Below are 22426 nucleotides of genomic sequence, written 5' to 3' on the forward strand. Positions count from 1 at the left end.
ATACCTGTCCGGCTGCAGTAGTGATATATATATATTTTTTATATCATTATTTATCATCCAGTCTATACTAGCAGCAGACACAGTACGGTAGTCCACGGCTGTAGCTACCTCTGTGTCGGCACTCGGCAGTCCATCCATAATTGTATACCACCTACCCGTGGTTTTTTTTTTTTTCTTCTTTATACATACTACATCTCATTATCATCCAGTCTATATTAGCAGCAGACACAGTACAGTACGGTAGTCCACGGCTGTAGCTACCTCTGTGTCGGCACTCGGCAGTCCATCCATAATTGTATACCACCTACCCGTGGTTTTTTTTTTCTTTCTTCTTTATACATACTACATCTCATTATCATCCAGTCTATATTAGCAGCAGACACAGTACAGTACGGTAGTCCACGGCTGTAGCTATCTCTGTGTCGGCACTCGGCAGTCCATCCATAATTGTATACCACCTACCCGTGGTTTTTTTTTTCTTTCTTCTTTATACATACTACATCTCATTATCAACCAGTCTATATTAGCAGCAGACACAGTACGGTAGTTCACGGCTGTAGCTACCTCTGTGTCGGCACTCGGCAGTCCATCCATAATTGTATACCACCTACCCGTGGTTTTTTTTTTTTCTTCTTTATACATACTACATCTCATTATCATCCAGTCTATATTAGCAGCAGACACAGTACAGTACGGTAGTCCACGGCTGTAGCTACCTCTGTGTCGGCACTCGGCAGTCCATCCATAATTGTATACCACCTACCCGTGGTTTTTTTTTTCTTTCTTCTTTATACATACTACATCTCATTATCATCCAGTCTATATTAGCAGCAGACACAGTACAGTACGGTAGTCCACGGCTGTAGCTATCTCTGTGTCGGCACTCGGCAGTCCATCCATAATTGTATACCACCTACCCGTGGTTTTTTTTTTCTTTCTTCTTTATACATACTACATCTCATTATCAACCAGTCTATATTAGCAGCAGACACAGTACGGTAGTTCAAGGCTGTAGCTACCTCTGTGTCGGCACTCGGCAGTCCATCCATAATTGTATACCACCTACCCGTGGTTTTTTTTTTCTTTCTTCTTTATACATACTACATCTCATTATCATCCAGTCTATATTAGCAGCAGACACAGTACAGTACGGTAGTCCACGGCTGTAGCTACCTCTGTGTCGGCACTCGGCAGTCCATCCATAATTGTATACCACCTACCCGTGGTTTTTTTTTTCTTTCTTCTTTATACATACTACATCTCATTATCAACCAGTCTATATTAGCAGCAGACACAGTACGGTAGTTCACGGCTGTAGCTACCTCTGTGTCGGCACTCGGCAGTCCATCCATAATTGTATACTAGTATCCATTCATCTCCATTGTTTACCTGAGGTGCCTTTTAGTTGTGCCTATTAAAATATGGAGAACAAAAATGTTGAGGTTCCAAAATTAGGGAAAGATCAAGATCCACTTCCACCTCGTGCTGAAGCTGCTGCCACTAGTCATGGCCGAGACGATGAAATGCCAGCAACGTCGTCTGCCAAGGCCGATGCCCAATGTCATAGTACAGAGCATGTCAAATCCAAAACACCAAATATCAGTAAAAAAAGGACTCCAAAACCTAAAATAAAATTGTCGGAGGAGAAGCGTAAACTTGCCAATATGCCATTTACCACACGGAGTGGCAAGGAACGGCTGAGGCCCTGGCCTATGTTCATGGCTAGTGGTTCAGCTTCACATGAGGATGGAAGCACTCAGCCTCTCGCTAGAAAACTGAAAAGACTCAAGCTGGCAAAAGCACCGCAAAGAACTGTGCGTTCTTCGAAATCCCAAATCCACAAGGAGAGTCCAATTGTGTCGGTTGCGATGCCTGACCTTCCCAACACTGGACGTGAAGAGCATGCGCCTTCCACCATTTGCACGCCCCCTGCAAGTGCTGGAAGGAGCACCCGCAGTCCAGTTCCTGATAGTCAGATTGAAGATGTCAGTGTTGAAGTACACCAGGATGAGGAGGATATGGGTGTTGCTGGCGCTGGGGAGGAAATTGACCAGGAGGATTCTGATGGTGAGGTGGTTTGTTTAAGTCAGGCACCCGGGGAGACACCTGTTGTCCGTGGGAGGAATATGGCCACTGACATGCCTGGTGAAAATACCAAAAAAATCAGCTCTTCGGTGTGGAAGTATTTCAACAGAAATGCGGACAACAGGTGTCAAGCCGTGTGTTGCCTTTGTCAAGCTGTAATAAGTAGGGGTAAGGACGTTAACCACCTCGGAACATCCTCCCTTATACGTCACCTGCAGCGCATTCATAATAAGTCAGTGACAAGTTCAAAAACTTTGGGCGACAGCGGAAGCAGTCCACTGACCAGTAAATCCCTTCCTCTTGTAACCAAGCTCACGCAAACCACCCCACCAACTCCCTCAGTGTCAATTTCCTCCTTCCCCAGGAATGCCAATAGTCCTGCAGGCCATGTCACTGGCAATTCTGACGAGTCCTCTCCTGCCTGGGATTCCTCCGATGCATCCTTGCGTGTAACGCCTACTGCTGCTGGCGCTGCTGTTGTTGCTGCTGGGAGTCGATGGTCATCCCAGAGGGGAAGTCGTAAGCCCACTTGTACTACTTCCAGTAAGCAATTGACTGTTCAACAGTCCTTTGCGAGGAAGATGAAATATCACAGCAGTCATCCTACTGCAAAGCGGATAACTGAGGCCTTGGCATCCTGGGTGGTGAGAAACGTGGTTCCGGTATCCATTATTACTGTAGAGCCAACTAGAGACTTGTTGGAGGTACTGTGTCCCCGGTACCAAATACCATCTAGGTTCCATTTCTCTAGGCAGGCGATACCGAAAGTGTACACAGACCTCAGAAAAAGAGTCACCAGTGTCCTAAAAAATGCAGCTGTACCCAATGTCCACTTAACCACGGACATGTGGACAAGTGGAGCAGGGCAGGGTCAGGACTATATGACTGTGACAGCCCACTGGGTAGATGTATGGACTCCCGCCGCAAGAACAGCAGCGGCGGCACCAGTAGCAGCATCTCGCAAATGCCAACTCTTTCCTAGGCAGGCTACGCTTTGTATCACCGCTTTCCAGAATACGCACACAGCTAAAAACCTCTTACGGCAACTGAGGAAGATCATCGCGGAATGGCTTACCCCAATTGGACTCTCCTGTGGATTTGTGGCATCGGACAACGCCAGCAATATTGTGTGTGCATTAAATATGGGCAAATTCCAGCACGTCCCATGTTTTGCACATACCTTGAATTTGGTGGTGCAGAATTATTTAAAAAACGAGAGGGGCGTGCAAGAGATGCTGTCGGTGGCCAGAAGAATTGCGGGACACTTTCGGCGTACAGGCACCACGTACAGAAGACTGGAGCACCACCAAAAACTACTGAACCTGCCCTGCCATCATCTGAAGCAAGAAGTGGTAACGAGGTGGAATTCAACCCTCTATATGCTTCAGAGGTTGGAGGAGCAGCAAAAGGCCATTCAAGCCTATACAATTGAGCACGATATAGGAGGTGGAATGCACCTGTCTCAAGCGCAGTGGAGAATGATTTCAACGTTGTGCAAGGTTCTGATGCCCTTTGAACTTGCCACACGTGAAGTCAGTTCAGACACTGCCAGCCTGAGTCAGGTCATTCCCCTCATCAGGCTTTTGCAGAAGAAGCTGGAGACATTGAAGGAGGAGCTAACACGGAGCGATTCCGCTAGGCATGTGGGACTTGTGGATGGAGCCCTTAATTCGCTTAACAAGGATTCACGGGTGGTCAATCTGTTGAAATCAGAGCACTACATTTTGGCCACCGTGCTCGATCCTAGATTTAAAACCTACCTTGGATCTCTCTTTCCGGCAGACACAAGTCTGCTGGGGTTGAAAGACCTGCTGGTGAGAAAATTGTCAAGTCAAGCGGAACGCGACCTGTCAACATCTCCTCCTTCACATTCTCCCGCAACTGGGGGTGCGAGGAAAAGGCTCAGAATTCCGAGCCCACCCGCTGGCGGTGATGCAGGGCAGTCTGGAGCGACTGCTGATGCTGACATCTGGTCCGGACTGAAGGACCTGACAACGATTACGGACATGTCGTCTACTGTCACTGCATATGATTCTCTCAACATTGAAAGAATGGTGGAGGATTATATGAGTGACCGCATCCAAGTAGGCACGTCACACAGTCCGTACTTATACTGGCAGGAAAAAGAGGCAATTTGGAGGCCCTTGCACAAACTGGCTTTATTCTACCTAAGTTGCCCTCCCACAAGTGTGTACTCCGAAAGAGTGTTTAGTGCCGCCGCTTACCTTGTCAGCAATCGGCGTACGAGGTTACATCCAGAAAATGTGGAGAAGATGATGTTCATTAAAATTAATTATAATCAATTCCTCCGCGGAGACATTGACCAGCAGCAATTGCCTCCACAAAGTACACAGGGAGCTGAGATGGTGGATTCCAGTGGGGACGAATTGATAATCTGTGAGGAGCGGGATGTACACGGTGATATATCGGAGGAAGATGATGAGGTGGACATCTTGCCTCTGTAGAGCCAGTTTGTGCAAGGAGAGATTAATTGCTTCTTTTTTGGTGGGGGTCCAAACCAACCCGTCATATCAGTCACAGTCGTGTGGCAGACCCTGTCACTGAAATGATGGGTTGGTTAAAGTGTGCATGTCCTGTTTATACAACATAAGGGTGGGTGGGAGGGCCCAAGGACAATTCCATCTTGCACCTCTTTTTTCTTTAATTTTTCTTTGCGTCATGTGCTGTTTGGGGAGGGTTTTTTGGAAGGGCCATCCTGCGTGACACTGCAGTGCCACTCCTAGATGTGCCCGGTGTTTGTGTCGGCCACTAGGGTCGCTTATCTTACTCACACAGCTACCTCATTGCGCCTCTTTTTTTCTTTGCGTCATGTGCTGTTTGGGGAGGGTTTTTTGGAAGGGACATCCTGCGTGACACTGCAGTGACACTCCTAGATGGGCCCGGTGTTTGTGTCGGCCACTAGGGTCGCTTATCTTACTCACACAGCTACCTCATTGCGCCTCTTTTTTTCTTCTTTGCGTCATGTGCTGTTTGGGGAGGGTTTTTTGGAAGGGACATCCTGCGTGACACTGCAGTGACACTCCTAGATGGGCCCGGTGTTTGTGTCGGCCACTAGGGTCGCTTATCTTGCTCTCACAGCTACCTCATTGCGCCTCTTTTTTTCTTTGCGTTATGTGCTGTTTGGGGAGGGTTTTTTGGAAGGGCCATCCTGCGCGACACTGCAGTGACACTCCTAGATGGGCCCGGTGTTTGTGTCGGCCACTAGGGTCGCTTATCTTACTCACACAGCTACCTCATTGCGCCTCTTTTTTTCTTTGCGTCATGTGCTGTTTGGGGAGGGTTTTTTGGAAGGGCCATCCTGCGTGACACTGCAGTGCCACTCCTAGATGGGCCCGGTGTTTGTGTCGGCCACTAGGGTCGCTTATCTTACTCACACAGCTACCTCATTGCGCCTCTTTTTTTCTTTGCGTCATGTGCTGTTTGGGGAGGGTTTTTTGGAAGGGACATCCTGCGTGACACTGCAGTGCCACTCCTAGATGGGCCCGGTGTTTGTGTCGGCCACTAGGGTCGCTTATCTTACTCACACAGCTACCTCATTGCACCTCTTTTTTTCTTTGCGTCATGTGCTGTTTGGGGAGGGTTTTTTGGAAGGGACATCCTGCGTGACACTGCAGTGCCACTCCTAGATGGGCCCGGTGTTTGTGTCGGCCACTAGGGTCGCTTATCTTACTCACACAGCTACCTCATTGCGCCTCTTTTTTTCTTTGCGTCATGTGCTGTTTGGGGAGGGTTTTTTGGAAGGGACATCCTGCGTGACACTGCAGTGCCACTCCTAGATGGGCCAGGTGTTTGTGTCGGCCACTAGGGTCGCTGAGCTTAGTCATCCAGCGACCTCGGTGCAAATTTTAGGACTAAAAATAATATTGTGAGGTGTGAGGTATTCAGAATAGACTGAAAATGAGTGGAAATGATGGTTTTTGAGGTTAATAATACTTTGGGATCAAAATGACCCCCAAATTCTATGATTTAAGCTGTTTTTTAGGTTTTTTGGAAAAAAACACCCGAATCCAAAACACACCCGAATCCGACAAAAAAAATTCGGTTAGGTTTTGCCAAAACGCGGTCGAACCCAAAACACGGCCGCGGAACCGAACCCAAAACCAAAACACAAAACCCGAAAAATTTCCGGCGCTCATCTCTAGTGACCACGCTTCCCATGATTAGGCCATGCACTCGAAAAGTACAGAGGCTGGTCTCTACTCTCTATGGCCCTGGACAGACTTGGCTTCTCTGTGTCATGTGGTATATCACTCTGTGTGTCTGCAGCAGCCTGATGCGATAATTGATACATCCATTTGATGTAATCAATTATTGCATTGCGGATTAGGCTTATATTATCACAGCACATTCACATCGTCAGATGTTGATATATCGACCTCTAAGGGATACATTTACTAAAGCTCATAGAAATGAAATGTGGTGTTGTTGCCAATAGCAACCAATCAGGTTCTGCTTATAATTTTCTAGAATGCAATAGAGAAATTATAGACAGAATCTGATTGGTTGCTATAGACAACATCACTACTTTTCATTTTTAGGCGCTTTAGTAAATTTACTCCTAAGTCTGATACAGGTTGTGATTATAGGTTACTGTTTCACATTGCATTGGTATTGCTATCACTGCATTATTGTGTATTTATATTGTTACTGCATTCTTGTTATATGCTATTTCCCATATTACTGGTAAATATACTTAATATTTATTACATTTTGACAATTTGATTGTATCCCAAGCATTTGATTTTGCTATATATGCGCACAAAATCTGGTTACACTGCTTAATGTTGATTTCCTTTATTATTTTTACAAGAAATAATTTACAAATACTATCTACTGGTTTGTTTTGTGTGTGTGTGTGTGTGTGTGTGTGTGTGTGTGTGTGTGTGTGTGTGTGTGTGTGTGTGTGTGTGTGTGTCATTTTGTATGTTTCACCATATCTGTGCAAAATTAGTGGAAACGTGTACCCTTGCCAATTGTAGTCCACATGGCTGGTAAATGATGAAAAAATGTAAAAAAGAAAAAAACAGAGAGAAAAAAACTTGTGTTGACCATATGTGTGTCAATCACTATCATGTCGACCTTTTCATCCTGTCGACCTTGAGCACGGTCTACCTTTTACCTGTCACCTTTTTGATCCTGTCGATCTTTTGATTTTGTCGACCTTTTGCATGTCCACCATATAGTGTTGAGCTATTGACTGTCGTTTTACTGTAGATCTATCAACCGGATACCCCCTTAAATAGGAACCTTGCATCATGTCTGGTGACTACTATTGCAGAGATCTAAATGATGCAAATGTGTAGTTTTGGATAAATTGGATATTTAGCTGCATACCTATATTATATATCATATGCATGAAACAAGCATTTCCAGGCACTGTTTTCTAGTGATGAGCGGGTTCGGATCCTCGGGATCCGAACCCGCCCGAACTTCACCTTTTTTTACACGGGTCCGAGCGACTCGGATCCTCCCGCCTTGCTCGGTTAACCCGAGCGCGCCCGAACGTCATCATACCGCTGTCGGATTCTCGCGAGATTCAGATTCTATATAAGGAGCCGCGCGTCGCCGCCATTTTCACACGTGCATTGAGATTGATAGGGAGAGGACGTGGCTGGCGTCCTCTCCGTTATATTAGAAAAGAAAAGAGTAAACTGAGTGACTTAGTTATTATAATTGTGGGGAGGACTGGGGACGGGGAGCAGCTGTTAGGGAGTACAGTGCAGGGTTTACCACCAGTGAGTTTAATCCTTTGTTTCTCTACATGAAAAAAACGCTCGACCATATCTGTGCTCAGTGTGCTGCACTGCTGCATGATATATCTGTGCTGAGTGCACTGCTCAATCTGCCTAATTGTGGGGACTGGGGAGCAGTAATAGCAGGAGTACAGTGCACAGTTTTGCTGACAGTGACCACCAGTCCAGTATACGTTTGTCTGCCTGAAAAACACTCCTGTGGTGGCTTTTTTTTCCTTCATACTAGTTTAGCAGTCTGCTGACAGTGTCTACCAGGTCCGTTATATACAGTATATTATTATATATATAAGCAGTACGGTAGGCCACGGCTGTACCTACCTCTGTGTCGTCAGTGCACTCGTCATCCATAAGTAATATAATACTATACTATCCATCCATCTACATTGTATACCTGTGGTGACTTTTTTTTTTCTTCATACTAGTTTAGCAGTCTGCTGACAGTGTCCACCAGGTCCGTTATATACAGTATATTATATATATAAGCAGTACGGTAGGCCACGGCTGTACCTACCTCTGTGTCGTCAGTGCACTCGTCGTCCATAAGTAATATAATACTATACTATCTATCCATCTACATTGTATACCTGTGGTGGTTTTTTTTTTTTCTTCATACCAGTTTAGCAGTCTGCTGACAGTGTCCACCAAGTCTGTTATATACAGTATATTATATATATAAGCAGTACGGTAGGCCACGGCTGTACCTACCTCTGTGTCGTCAGTGCACTCGTCGTCCATAAGTAATATAATACTATACTATCCATCCATCTACATTGTATACCTGTGGTGGCTTTTTTTTTCTTCATACTAGTTTAGCAGTCTGCTGACAGTGTCCACCAGGTCCGTTATTATTATACAGTATATTATATATATATATAGCAGTACGGTAGGCCACGGCTGTACCTACCTCTGTGTCGTCAGTGCACTCGTCGTCCATAAGTAATATAATACTATACTATCCATCCATCTACATTGTATACCTGTGGTGGCTTTTTTTTTTCTTCATACTAGTTTAGCAGTCTGCTGACAGTGTCCACCAGGTCCATTATATACAGTATATTATATATATAAGCAGTACGGTAGGCCACGGCTGTACCTACCTCTGTGTCGTCAGTGCACTCGTCGTCCATAAGTAATATAATACTATACTATCCATCCATCTACATTGTATACCTGTGGTGGCTTTTAGTTGTGCACAAAATATGGAGAACAAAAATGTGGAGGTTAAAAAAATAGGGAAAGATCAAGATCCACTTCCACCTCGTGCTGAAGCTGCTGCCACTAGTCATGGCCGAGACGATGAAATGCCATCAACGTCGTCTGCCAAGGCCGATGCCCAATGTCATAGTACAGAGCATGTAAAATCCAAAACACAAAAGATCAGTAAAAAAATGACCCAAAAATCAAAATTAAAAGCGTCTGAGGAGAAGCGTAAACTTGCCAATATGCCATTTACGACACGGAGTGGCAAGGAACGGCTGAGGCCCTGGCCTATGTTCATGGCTAGTGGTTCAGCTTCACATGAGGATGGAAGCACTCACCCTCTTGCTAGAAAAAAGAAAAGATTTGCGGCAAAAGCACAGCAAAGAACTGTGCGTTCTTCGAAATCCCAAATCCCAAAGGAGAGTCCAATTGTGTCGGTTGCGATGCCTGACCTTCCCAACACTGGACGGGAAGAGCTTGCGCCTTCCACCATTTGCACGCCCCCTGCAAGTGCTGGAAGGAGCACCCGCAGTCCAGTTCCTGATAGTCAAATTGAAGATGTCAGTGTTGAAGTACACCAGGATGAGGATATGGGTGTTGCTGGCGCTGGGGAGGAAATTGACAAGGAGGATTCTGATGGTGAGGTGGTTTGTTTAAGTCAGGCACCCGGGGAGACACCTGTTGTCCGTGGGAGGAATATGGCCATTGACATGCCTGGTCAAAATACAAAAAAAATCACCTCTTCAGTGTGGAATTATTTCAACAGAAATGCGGACAACTGGTGTCAAGCCGTGTGTTGCCTTTGTCAAGCTGTAATAAGTAGGGGTAAGGACGTTAACCACCTCGGAACATCCTCCCTTATACGTCACCTGCAGCGCATTCATAATAAGTCAGTGACAAGTTCAAAAACTTTGGGCGACAGCGGAAGTAGTCCACTGACCAGTAAATCCCTTCCTCTTGTAACCAAGCTCGCGCAAACCACACCACCAACTCCCTCAGTGTCAATTTCCTCCTTACCCAGGAAAGCCAATAGTCCTGCAGGTCATGTCACTGGCAAGTCTGACGAGTCCTCTCCTGCCTGGGATTCCTCCGATGCATCCTTGAGTGTAACGGCTACTGCTGCTGGCGCTGCTGTTGTTGCTGCTGGGAGTCGATCGGCATCCCAGAGGGGAAGTCGGAAGACCACTTGTACTACTTCCAGTAAGCAATTGACTGTCCAACAGTCCTTTGCGAGGAAGATGAAATATCACTGCAGTCATCCTGTTGCAAAGTGGATAACTGAGGCCTTGACAACTATGTTGGTATTAGACGTGCGTCCAGTATCCGCCGTTAATTCACAGGGAACTAGACAATTGCTTAAGGTAGTGTGCCCCTGTTACCAAATACCATCTAGGTTCCACTTCTCTAGGCAGGCGATACCGAGAATGTACACGGACGTCAGAAAAAGACTCACCAGTGTCCTAAAAAATGCAGTTGTACCCAATGTCCACTTAACCACGGACATGTGGACAAGTGGAGCAGGGCAGATTCAGGACTACATGACTGTGACAGCCCACTGGGTAGATGTATTGCCTCCCGCTGCAAGAACAGCAGCGGCGGCACCAGTAGCAGCATCTCGCAAACGCCAACTCGTTCCTAGGCAGGCTACGCTTTGTATCACCGCTTTCCAGAATACGCACACAGCTGAAAACCTCTTACGGCAACTGAGGAAGATCATCGCAGAATGGCTTACCCCAATTGGACTCTCCTGGGGATTTGTGGCATCGGACAACGCCAGCAATATTGTGCGTGCATTACATCTGGGCAAATTCCAGCACGTCCCATGTTTTGCACATACCTTGAATTTGGTGGTGCAGAATTATTTAAAAAACGACAGGGGCGTGCAAGAGATGCTGTCGGTGGCCAGAAGAATTGCGGGCCACTTTCGGCGTACAGGCACCGCGTACAGAAGACTGGAGCACCACCAAAAACACCTGAACCTGCCCTGCCATCATCTGAAGCAAGAGGTGGTAACGAGGTGGAATTCAACCCTCTATATGCTTCAGAGGATGGAGGAGCAGCAAAAGGCCATTCAAGCCTATACATCTGGCCACGATATAGGCAAAGGAGGTGGAATGCACCTGACTCAAGCGCAGTGGAGAATGATTTCAACGTTGTGCAAGGTTCTGCAACCTTTTGAACTTGCCACACGTGAAGTCAGTTCAGACACTGCCAGCCTGAGTCAGGTCATTCCCCTCATCAGGCTTTTGCAGAAGAAGCTGGAGGCATTGAAGGAGGAGCTAAAACAGAGCGATTCCGCTAGGCATGTGGGACTTGTGGATGGAGCCCTTCATTCGCTTAACCAGGATTCACGTGTGGTCAATCTGTTGAAATCAGAGCACTACATTTTGGCCACCGTGCTCGATCCTAGATTTAAAACCTACGTTGGATCTCTCTTTCCGGCAGATACAAGTCTGCAGAGGTTCAAAGAACTGCTGGTGAGAAAATTGTCAAGTCAAGCGGAACGCGACCCGTCAACATCTCCTCCTTCACATTCTCCCGCAACTGGGGGTGCGAGGGAAAGGCTCAGAATTCCGAGCCCACCCGCTGGCGGTGATGCAGGGCAGTCTGGAGCGACTGCTGATGCTGACATCTAGTCCGGACTGAAGGACCTGCCAACGATTACTGACATGTCGTCTACTGTCACTGCATATGATTCTCTCACCATTGAAAGAATGGTGGAGGATTATATGAGTGACCGCATCCAAGTAGGCACGTCAGACAGTCCGTACGTATACTGGTAGGAAAAAGAGGCAATTTGGAGGCTCTTGCACAAACTGGCTTTATTCTACCTTAGTTACCCTCCCTCCAGTGTGTACTCCGAAAGAGTGTTTAGTGCCGCCACTCACCTTGTCAGCAATCGGCGTACGAGGTTACTTCCAGAAAATGTGGAGAAGATGATGTTCATTAAAATGAATTATAATCAATTCCTCCATGGAGACATTCACCAGCAGCAATTGCCTCCAGAAATTACACGGGGACCTGAGATGGTGGATTCCAGTGGGGACGAATTAATAATCTGTGAGGAGGGGGATGTACACAGTGAAAGGGGTGATGAATCGGACGATGATAATGAGGTGGACATCTTGCCTCTGTAGAGCCAGTTTGTGCAAGGAGAGATTGATTGCTTCTTTTTTGGTGGGGGCCCAAACCAACCAGTCATTTCAGTCACAGTCGTGTGGCAGACCCTGTCGCTGAAATGATGGGTTCGTTAAAGTGTGCATGTCCTGTTTTTACAACATAAGGGTTTTTGGGAGGGCCCAAGGACAATTCCATCTTGCACCTCTTTTTTCTTTCATTTTTCTTTGCGTCATGTTCTGTTTGGGTAGTATTTTTTTGAAGGGCCATCCTGCGTGACACTGCAGTGCCACTCCTAGATGGGCCAGGTGTTTGTGTCGGCCACTAGGGTCGCTTAGCTTAGTCGTCACACAGCTACCTCATTGCGCCTCTTTTTTCTTTGCGTCATGTGCTGTTTGGGGAGTATTTTTTGGAAGGGCCATCCTGCCTGACACTGCAGTGCCACTCCTAGATGGGCCAGGTGTTTGTGTCGGCCACTAGGGTCGCTTAGCTTAGTCGTCACACAGCTACCTCATTGCGCCTCTTTTTTTCTTTGCGTCATGTGCTGTTTGGGGAGTATTTTTTTGAAGGGCCATCCTGCGTGACACTGCAGTGCCACTCCTAGATGGGCCAGGTGTTTGTGTCGGCCACTAGGGTCGCTTAGCTTAGTCGTCACACAGCTACCTCATTGCGCCTCTTTTTTTCTTTGCGTCATGTGCTGTTTGGGGAGTATTTTTTTGAAGGGCCATCCTGCGTGACACTGCAGTGCCACTCCTAGATGGGCCAGGTGTTTGTGTCGGCCACTAGGGTCGCTTAGCTTAGTCGTCACACAGCTACCTCATTGTGCCTCTTTTTTTCTTTGCGTCATGTGCTGTTTGGGGAGTATTTTTTGGAAGGGCCATCCTGCCTGACACTGCAGTGCCACTCCTAGATGGGCCAGGTGTTTGTGTCGGCCACTAGGGTCGCTTAGCTTAGTCGTCACACAGCTACCTCATTGCGCCTCTTTTTTTCTTTGCGTCATGTGCTGTTTGGGGAGTATTTTTTTGAAGGGCCATCCTGCGTGACACTGTAGTGCCACTCCTAGATGGGCCAGGTGTTTGTGTCGGCCACTAGGGTCGCTTAGCTTAGTCGTCACACAGCTACCTCATTGCGCCTCTTTTTTTCTTTGCGTCATGTGCTGTTTGGGGAGTATTTTTTGGAAGGGCCATCCTGCCTGACACTGCAGTGCCACTCCTAGATGGGCCAGGTGTTTGTGTCGGCCACTAGGGTCGCTTAGCTTAGTCGTCACACAGCTACCTCATTGCGCCTCTTTTTTTCTTTGCATCATGTGCTGTTTGGGGAGTATTTTTTGGAAGGGCCATCCTGCGTGACACTGCAGTGCCACTCCTAGATGGGCCAGGTGTTTGTGTCGGCCACTAGGGTCGCTTAGCTTAGCCATCCAGCGACCTCGGTGCAAATTTAAAAATAATATTGTGAGGTGTGAGGTGTTCAGAATAGACTGGAAATGAGTGTAAATTATGGTTATTGAGGTTAATAATACTATGGGATCAAAATGACCCCCATATTCTATGTTTAAGCTGTTTTTTATGGTTTTTTGAAAAAAACACCCGAATCCAAAACACAACCGAATCCGACAAAAAAAATTCGGTGAGGTTTTGCCAAAACGCATTCGAACCCAAAACACGGCCGCGGAACCGAACCCAAAACCAAAACACAAAACCCGAAAAATTTCCGGTTCACATCACTACTGTTTTCCAGCATTTCCACATAAATAATAATTTATGTGGGTGTTTTTCGTTGTTGTTTTTCCCCCGCTGATTGTGGTAAACTGTAGTCACAATAATTACTCAAAGTAGGCGTTATACATATAAACGAGTAGAAGTACCTGCCTTTCCAAAAGACAATTCAGGGCCATAATTAGTATTGTGTAAACTACAATCGTTAAGGACTGCAGAAGATGAGATATTTTCTGTCTTCATACTTTCGGTTTTATATGTAGGATATAATTTTAACATGGAAAAAGTATTAAGGATAAGCAAAACAAAAGTCAGATAGCTGGGGAGATGTAAGCCTTGGAAAGTGCTAATCAGCTCCTAACTGCCATGTTACAGCCTGCACTTGAAAACTGACAGGTCAGGGCTGCTTAGCTGGTACTTTAACTCTCTCCACTTTATCACTCACCAAGGTTTTGTACATCTGCCCCAGAGTCACTGTTACAAGCTGCTGCTGTGACTTGTCTCTGTGATAAGTCCCAGTTGTTGCTAGGCAACCGGAACACCTCGTCATCCAGCCACAAAGTCCGATGGCACCACTGGTTGCTAGGCAATGGGTATGCCGGACAGCTACAGGGCCTCTGGTTGCCTAGTGTTTAGGACACCAGGAGAATGGGCAATATTGCAGATGCAAGAGATCATTAATTATTGTGGGCCTTCTCAGTCCTACCTCTCTGATTGGTTCCATTCCCTGTTATCAGCTCCACTGTACCGGTTATAGTGGAAGTTGCTGGTCTGTGTCCTGGATTCCTGTACTGTGTGGATGCTCTGCTTGTCAGAACTCCTGTCTGCCAATCATTCCTGAATCTTGCCTGACCATTGAACTTGCCATTAATTACTGCTGGCTTTGTTTTCTATTGGTTTATCCCATAGCTCAGCCCACAAGTGTATTTACCAACTGCATTGTGTTCTGCATTACCAACTCCCATAGTGTCCCATTTCCTGCTGCTGCGACCTGACCCTGCCCTGCCTGTTAACCCTCTGTGCTCCAGTTCTTGTCTGTAATGTTTGTTGTACTTTACTCCAGTCAATTGTTGCAGTCTCTACTGCTTGAGGTTTAAGACCTGACGGCATCCTAAGTACCAGTGTTTGCGTAAATACACTAAGGGTACAACGGGCTGCTGTTGTGAGCAGAAGACATATCAGGGGCTCTAGGGATCTTACATAGTTGTGCTGGAGTTCCATAACAGTCACTACTGTGATCACTTCTCCTTCGGTAGCTGGGTGCACTACTTCTGACCATGCATGTGCAAGTAGAGAGTGCCATGGAGTGATTATCTAGATACTTTCCCAGTAATGGAACGTAGCCCATCTGGAGAAGGTGTTAGCTACCAGGGCAAAGCTCCAGAATGCATCCAATTCAGACAAGGGCATCTTAAGAGAGGTGGGGGCCCGTCTGCACACTCCGGGTAGGCCCCATCCTCTCCACGGCACCGTAGGCTCCGGAAATATGCTGGAGTCTACTGCGCATGCCCAGGTCTCCCAAAACATGGCTGTCGGGATTTCACCCATGTGGGATTCTAGCGTCAGTATAGTGACCGGCGGTCTGCCAACTGCCGGTCACTTAACCGCTTTCGAGAACCAAAAAAGACCTCCAAGCGCTAAAGTATCAGAAATTGCTACCTCTGTTCAAACATAATAGTAATCCTTCAGGCTTAAGATTTATAGGTATAAAATTAGTAAAGAAACCATGGAGAGGTGGAAACTGGAATGATTTATTATTAAAAGAGGAAGCTAGAACAATATTTAATCTGGGAACTTTAACACCGGGAGGGCTTAATGCAGAATGGGATCTTCATCCATTTCTGAAAGAGAAGTAATAATACCCATTTTTCTTTCTTCTTTTTTAATTTTAATTAATTTTAAGTATAGGGTTAGTTGTAGAGGAACTATGATTCATTTTTAGTCACTGTGTTCTATGTGGTATGTTTTGTGTGTCAAAGATGGAGAAATAAACCCCACCCTTAACGCTAATCAAGGGTTAATTTTGAGAAAACCTGGATTATAAGGATACTGATAAAAATATTAAAACCAGGGGGATTATATTAATTATGAATAAAGGAATCGTGATTAAAACACTCAATGTGAGAGTGGGACCTTATGAGGATATGATCCTGAACACTAATAAAGGAAAGTTTGATTAAAAAAGACCAACAAGTCTAAAATACATCTGAGTATCTATGGCAACTGTGTTGATTGCGGGCGGATATGATGTGGCTGATGGGGGCGGAATTAATGAAGGAACTAAGTAAGGATGTTTTGAGTACTGGTAGCCGTGACAACGAGAAACAACATCTACAAACAGCGAGGACGGAAATGACGCGCCCAACAGAGGAGGACGGAAATGATGCGGCTATTGAGGGCGGAACTGGTGAAGGAACTCAGCCAGGACAGAGCAGACGTTCAAGTACTGGTAACCGTGACAACGGGAAACAACAGCGAGGACGGAAATGACGCGTCCAATAGAGGAGGACCCCATGATAGAAGGGCGGAAACAGCGGTGATGCATGAAGCTGGAATAAGGGCGGAAGCCACGATGAGAGAGAGATGAGGGGCGGAAGTGTTTCACCCGTCGCCATGGAAACCGTTATCAGAGAGAGCTTTAAAAGCAGGATAGATGGTGCACTCAGTTATCCTGACGAAGCCTGCGAGACAGGCGAAACTAGTTGATACTAGAGCACCACACCACGTCTGCCGGCGGACATCTCATGCTTTGCTCTTCTCTGATATCCACAAATTACAAGTAAGTTGTGGTGATTCCCAACTTGTAAAAATGACGTCCATTGCATAATTCAGGAAAGTTCTTGAAGTAAATATGGTTTTCATAAGTTCCAGTTAGTAGGGGAAAACTCCTAAGAAGGACACTATAGGAAACCCCTGGGACATTTCAAACTGCATGTATAAAGGATCTAATTATCCTCTAAGGTGGAAAGACTCCCCAATATATGTTATATGTTGTTTTGTGTGTATGTAGTATACCGGTATTAGGAATCACATTTTCTGAGATATTAATTATGTGTAAGTGTGTCCATATATATTTTTAAAATAAAAATATTTTCCAAAAAAATGTATGCTCAATAATTTGAACAGAGGTAGCAATTTCTGATACTTTAGCGCTTGGAGGTCTTTTTTGGTTCTCTAACATATTATTGGGGAAAGTGGATCCCCTTCATACTCCTATAGCAGCTTGGTTTATCAGACAGCGACAAGCGCAGTCCTTTCAATTCTGTGTACTTAACCGCTTTCCGTCCAGACAGGCAGTGATTTGTAGAATGCTGCTCTTAGTCTCCTCTGCACATCAAATTCTTATACAATTTACTATAACCCATAACACCTTCTGAACTGTGTCAGGCATCTTTATTTGAAGTGTCATATTGTGTTTGATTACTCAAGATTTAGGGGACTACTTAACTATAAATGTGGCAACTCCTGAAAAGTAATATTCCATCTAAAGAAGGAATTAATTAGCTAAGGGGGCAAGCGCCAATTAGCTAAACTTTTCAGAGCTTGATTAATAGGGCTTTTTCATGGTCCCCACAAACAATTACTGTATTGGGACTGTTTCTTTCTCAGTAACAGGAGGATCTCTCCGATACCTGTTGTGGTAACTCCTAGGAAAATAGACCCTATTCTGCAAAATGCGGCACATTTCCAAAAACAACCATTTTGGAGGACTGACAACACTTTAAGTATGATAATATGAATTATGGATCAATAATATTTTAAAATTGAACTGGCGATCAACATTATACATTTTAGTATTACAGATTTCAGGGTGTGTTCTGCCGCATACAAAATACATGTAAATACTGTTCTTCGTGTATAATATACTTTATACAATTCTGGTGATCATATAATATAGTATATTCTAGTAGGGTACATTTCAAATTGGAAAACTTTAGAATGCTAAATACTCAGAAATCTTAGAAGTAAAGTGCCCTTTAGCTAAACATACAGGCGGAGATAAGAGGACAAATCGGTGACCTCTGACCCTGTCAAGGAACATAGATATGTTTTCCTAGTGGAATTCATTACACATACTCTGAAGCATGTTCTCTAAATTTAGCATAAGCACAGAACTGGGTTAATTTAGTGCAGTTTCACGTACACTTAAAAATGACTTAATAAGGAAAATGTTTAATGATAAACATTTTGGAAATTTGGAATCTCTGCAGAAATGTTTGGTATTTTGCGAAGTGTCCTGTTTTAGAGTCATACTTATAACTACAGTATACTGGGACATGTAACGGTGTAGAATTGATACAGTTATGATGCTGAGAGGTATGTACAGTCCATGCTGGGATCTCCTAGTCTGGTTGAGTTGGTGATGTGATGAGGTTGACAAACTGTTATTCTCCAGGATGCGGAAACAAATGTCACAGGTGAGGAGACTTTCCCCGCAGGTTACCAAGGGTAAAGGAGCGCAATACCTAGAAGAGAAAGATGACTGAAATTAGACATCTTTCATCATATAACACTGCAACTAAAACTTTAGGCGGTGTGTAAAGTAACCACATTTATTGGGGGGAATACAAATGTTATCGCACCCAGTCTCCCGTCTAAAGTGACGGGAGATCGCAGCGGGCAATATACAATGGATGTCCCCTATCGCGCTGATAACACCCATTAGTGTCATGTTTAGCCACGTAAAGCATCTAAACCTGACTAAACTAATGAGCGTGATCAGGAAAAGTGCCGTTTGGACGCCCAACGGATCACTTTTTACACATTTCAGCTTGCCACCCCCGGCGGGAGTGCGAGGTGAAAAGTAGACGCCGGCAGCCGATTATGCCCGAATGGAGAGATCCATAAATCCATTTGAATCTCGCCATTGTGTTTGATTACATATATTTGAGTAATTGTAACCAGACAGTGGGTGTGGTATAGAAGATCTACAATGTCTAGGTCAACAGTCATTAGGTCAACCCCACATGGTCGACATGCCTCAAGTCGACACTGGCAAAAGGTGACATGCCTTAGGCAGACATTGACAAAAGGTTGACATGCTTTAGGTTGACACTGGTAAAAGGTAATGTAAAGGTCAACATGGAAAATAGTTGACATAAAAAAGATTGACACAACCTTCTGCTTTTTTGTGTCATTTTCGCCAGAGCACAGGGAACCCCAATTAGTACCGCGTCCCCTTGCATGCAGGTTACTATTCCCAATTGTAGCCCATGTGGATGGTAAAGTATGAAAAAGGTATATAGAAAAAAAAACCTTGAAAAGCTTTGTCAACATGTGCCGACCATATGTTTTTCAAACACTACCATGTCGACTATTTGAGCCTGTCAAGCTTTTCACAGTGTCGACATAATACATGTCGACCTTTTGTCAGTGTCGACCTACTGCATATTGAATTTGTCAGTGTCGACCTAAGGCATGTCGACCTTTTGTCAGTGTCAACCTGATGCCTGTTAACCTAGACATTGTCTTTCTACACACTGGAATCCCCAGACAGTCAGATCTGAAATAAATACAAAGGTCTGCTGCACTGGGTATTATTATTATTATTATTATTATTATTATTATTATTTTTATTATCTTGATATGTAGTCAAATACACTACGATGAAGACAATTGAGAGACTTAACAAGCAATTATGCAAATAAAGTCTTGACAACGAGAGAATTTGTGCTGGCTGAAATCTGTACCAGATGTCTACAGCAGACAGGTTTAGGACCAGTTTAAGGGATCTATTCATGAAGCAGTGAAAAGTGTGGAGAAGTGAGCCAGTGGAGAAGTTGCCTATGGCAATCAATCAGCTGCTACATATTTTATAGAATTAACTTTTTAAAGTTGCCATGGGCAACTTCTCCACTCACTCACTTCTCCACACCTTTCACTGCTTCATGAATAGACCCCTGTGTATGGTCAAGGGGATAATGGCAAAAGTGAGGAAATGAGGAGTACATGAGAGAAGAGGGCCTTGCTCATGGTAGCTTACAATCTATGTGGGCTGGGGGGCAGAGAAAGGTGACACAGAAAAGGAAGTCTGTGTGCTAGGACAGAAAGCGGTGGCTTATGGTGAGAACTGATATACTTTCGTCAAGAAATAGGTTTTGAGAGCCTGGTTGAAGCTTTACACCAGAGGTTCTCAAACTCGGTCCTCGGGGGCACACACAGTGCACGTTTTGCAGGTAACCCAGCAGGTGCACAGGTGTATTAATTACTCACTGACACATTTTAAAAGGTCCACAGGTGGAGCTAATTATTTCACTTGCGATTCTGTGAGGAGACCTGCAAAACATGCACTGTGTGTGCCCCCGAGGACCGAGTTTGAGAACCTCTGCTTTACACAGTGGAGTAGGGTCTGACAGAGGTAGGCATTGTGTTCCTTCCAGTAATGTGGAGCCACAAACCCTACAGGCGGGTGTGGGACAAGGCTATAAGTTGGGAGGAGATGACGGTCATTGGCAGAGTGAAGTGGACAGGTGGGAGTGTGAAGGGAGTTGATGTCAGAGATGGGGGGATACTAACTAGATCAGGCATTCCCAACCACGGTCCTCAAGGCACACCAACAGTGCATGTTTTAGTGATATCCAGGCTTCAGCACAGCTGACTTAATTAGTAGCTCAGTTATTTTGATTTAACCATCTGTGCTGCAGCCTGGATATCACTAAAACCTGTACTGTTGGTGTGCCTTGAGGACCGTGGTTGGGAATGCCTGAACTAGATGATGGCATAATTACAAATAAACACAAACTAAAAAACTAGACTTAGACCCAGTTAGAATCAGAGTGTGGACATTACTAATGATTACTACAGCGGTCAGTGAGACTCAGCTGCAGAACTGTAAAATTGAGGAAAGAATGTTTTATTCACTGAAGAACACATTATGATGCAAGAAAAGACAGACAACAATAGAATTTTAATTACCTACCGGTAAATCCGTTTCTCGTAGTTCGTAGAGGATGCTGGGGTCCACATAAGTACCATGGAGTATAGACAGGTCCACTAAGAGCCATTGGCACTTAAGGAGTTTGAGAGTGTGGGCTGGCTCCTCCCTCTATGCCCCTCCTACCAGACCCAGTCTAGAAACTGTGCCCGAGGAGACGGACATCTTCGAGAGAAGGATTACACAGATAGTGGCGAGATTCACACAAGCTCACACACAAGGCCACCCAAGCTAACTAGCTTGAAACATCAGCAGTGGCTAAACTGGCTTACTTACCAAGTAAAAAAACAGTACTTACCAAGAACTAAGCAGTACTGAGCTAAATAACCACTGCAGGAAAACGAAGCGCTGGGCGGGCGCCCAGCATCCTCTACGGACTACGAGAAAAGGATTTACCGGTAGGTAATTAAAATCCTATTTTCTGTTACGTCCTAGAGGATGCTGGGGTCCACATTAGTACCATGGGGATGTACCAAAGCTCCTAGAACGGGAGGGAGAGCGCAGAGGCTCCTGTGAACTGCTAGACCAAACTTTAGGTCCTCAGAGGCCAAAGTATCGAACTTGTAGAACTTAGCAAACGTGTTCGATCCTGACCAAGTAGCTGCTCGGCAGAGTAGTAAAGCCAAAACACCCCGGACAGCTACCCAAGAAGAACCCACCTTACGAGTATAGTGGGCCCTAACAGACGTAGGACACGGCAAGCCTGCCGTAGAATACGCATGTTGGATAGTGAACCTGATCCAGCGAGAGATCATCTGCTTAGAAGCAGAACACCCAATTTTCTTGGGATCGTACAGGACACACAGAGAGTCCAATTCTCTATGACGAGCAGTCCTCCTCACATAGATATTTAGAGCCCTTACAACATCTAAGGACTTTGATGACATTGAGGAGTCAGTCGCAACTGGCACCACAATAGGTTGGTTGATATGAAATGCCGACACAACCTTAGGAAGAAACTGCTGACGTGTCCGAAGCTCAGCTCTATCTTCAAGGAAGATCAATATGGGCTTTTACATGACAAAGCTCCCAACTCCGACACACGTCTAGCAGAAGCTATGGCCAACAAAGTGACAGCCTTCCACGTGAGAATCTTGACCTTAACCTCCTGTAGAGGTTCAAACCAGTCCAACTGGAGGAACTGCAACACCACCTTAAGATCCCAGGGTGCCGTAGGCGGTACAAAGGGAGGTTGGATGTGCAGAACTCCCTTCAAAAAAGTCTGAACCTGTTATGCACACCAGTGCCTGCAGGAAAGTACTAGTGTCAGAACTGTTATGCACTCCAGTGTCTGCAGGAATGTACTGGTGTTTGAACTGTTATGCAAAACAAATGGACTCACAGACAAACTGGGGTATATGACATAACGTACACAGAAGGTGATAGGGTAACAAAATACACACACAGTGAACAGAGAAGCCCAGAGGCTAAGGAACTGGGTATCTCCCTTGTATTAGAACTGCTCAGATGTAAAAAGCAAGATGTTGTGTTTTAATACGTAGAGAACCCGAAATGCTGTTGCTAAGGGCAACAGCAAAACCCTAAAGGGTTACCAACGGGTGTGGCAGTAAACTCCTTGGTCAGAGATGGAATGATAGACA

At 45.3% G+C, this 22426-nt stretch overlaps 2 long non-coding RNA genes across 2 annotated transcripts in view; one reads left to right on the forward strand and one right to left on the reverse strand.

Annotated features, from left to right (window-relative positions):
- Positions 1-22426, forward strand: part of LOC134928866 (uncharacterized) — a 290670-nt gene that overhangs the window by 112047 nt on the left and 156197 nt on the right. The gene's annotated exons all lie outside the window — the stretch shown is intronic.
- LOC134928864 (uncharacterized) overlaps positions 17263-22426 on the reverse strand; it is a 31186-nt gene continuing 26022 nt past the window's right edge. Inside the window, exon 3 of the long non-coding RNA XR_010178078.1 lies at positions 17263-18357. This is a non-coding gene — a long non-coding RNA (uncharacterized LOC134928864). The remainder of the gene's footprint in view (positions 18358-22426) is intronic.

Source organism: Pseudophryne corroboree, chromosome 5 (genome assembly GCF_028390025.1).
Source record: "Pseudophryne corroboree isolate aPseCor3 chromosome 5, aPseCor3.hap2, whole genome shotgun sequence".
Taxonomy (NCBI): domain Eukaryota; kingdom Metazoa; phylum Chordata; class Amphibia; order Anura; family Myobatrachidae; genus Pseudophryne; species Pseudophryne corroboree.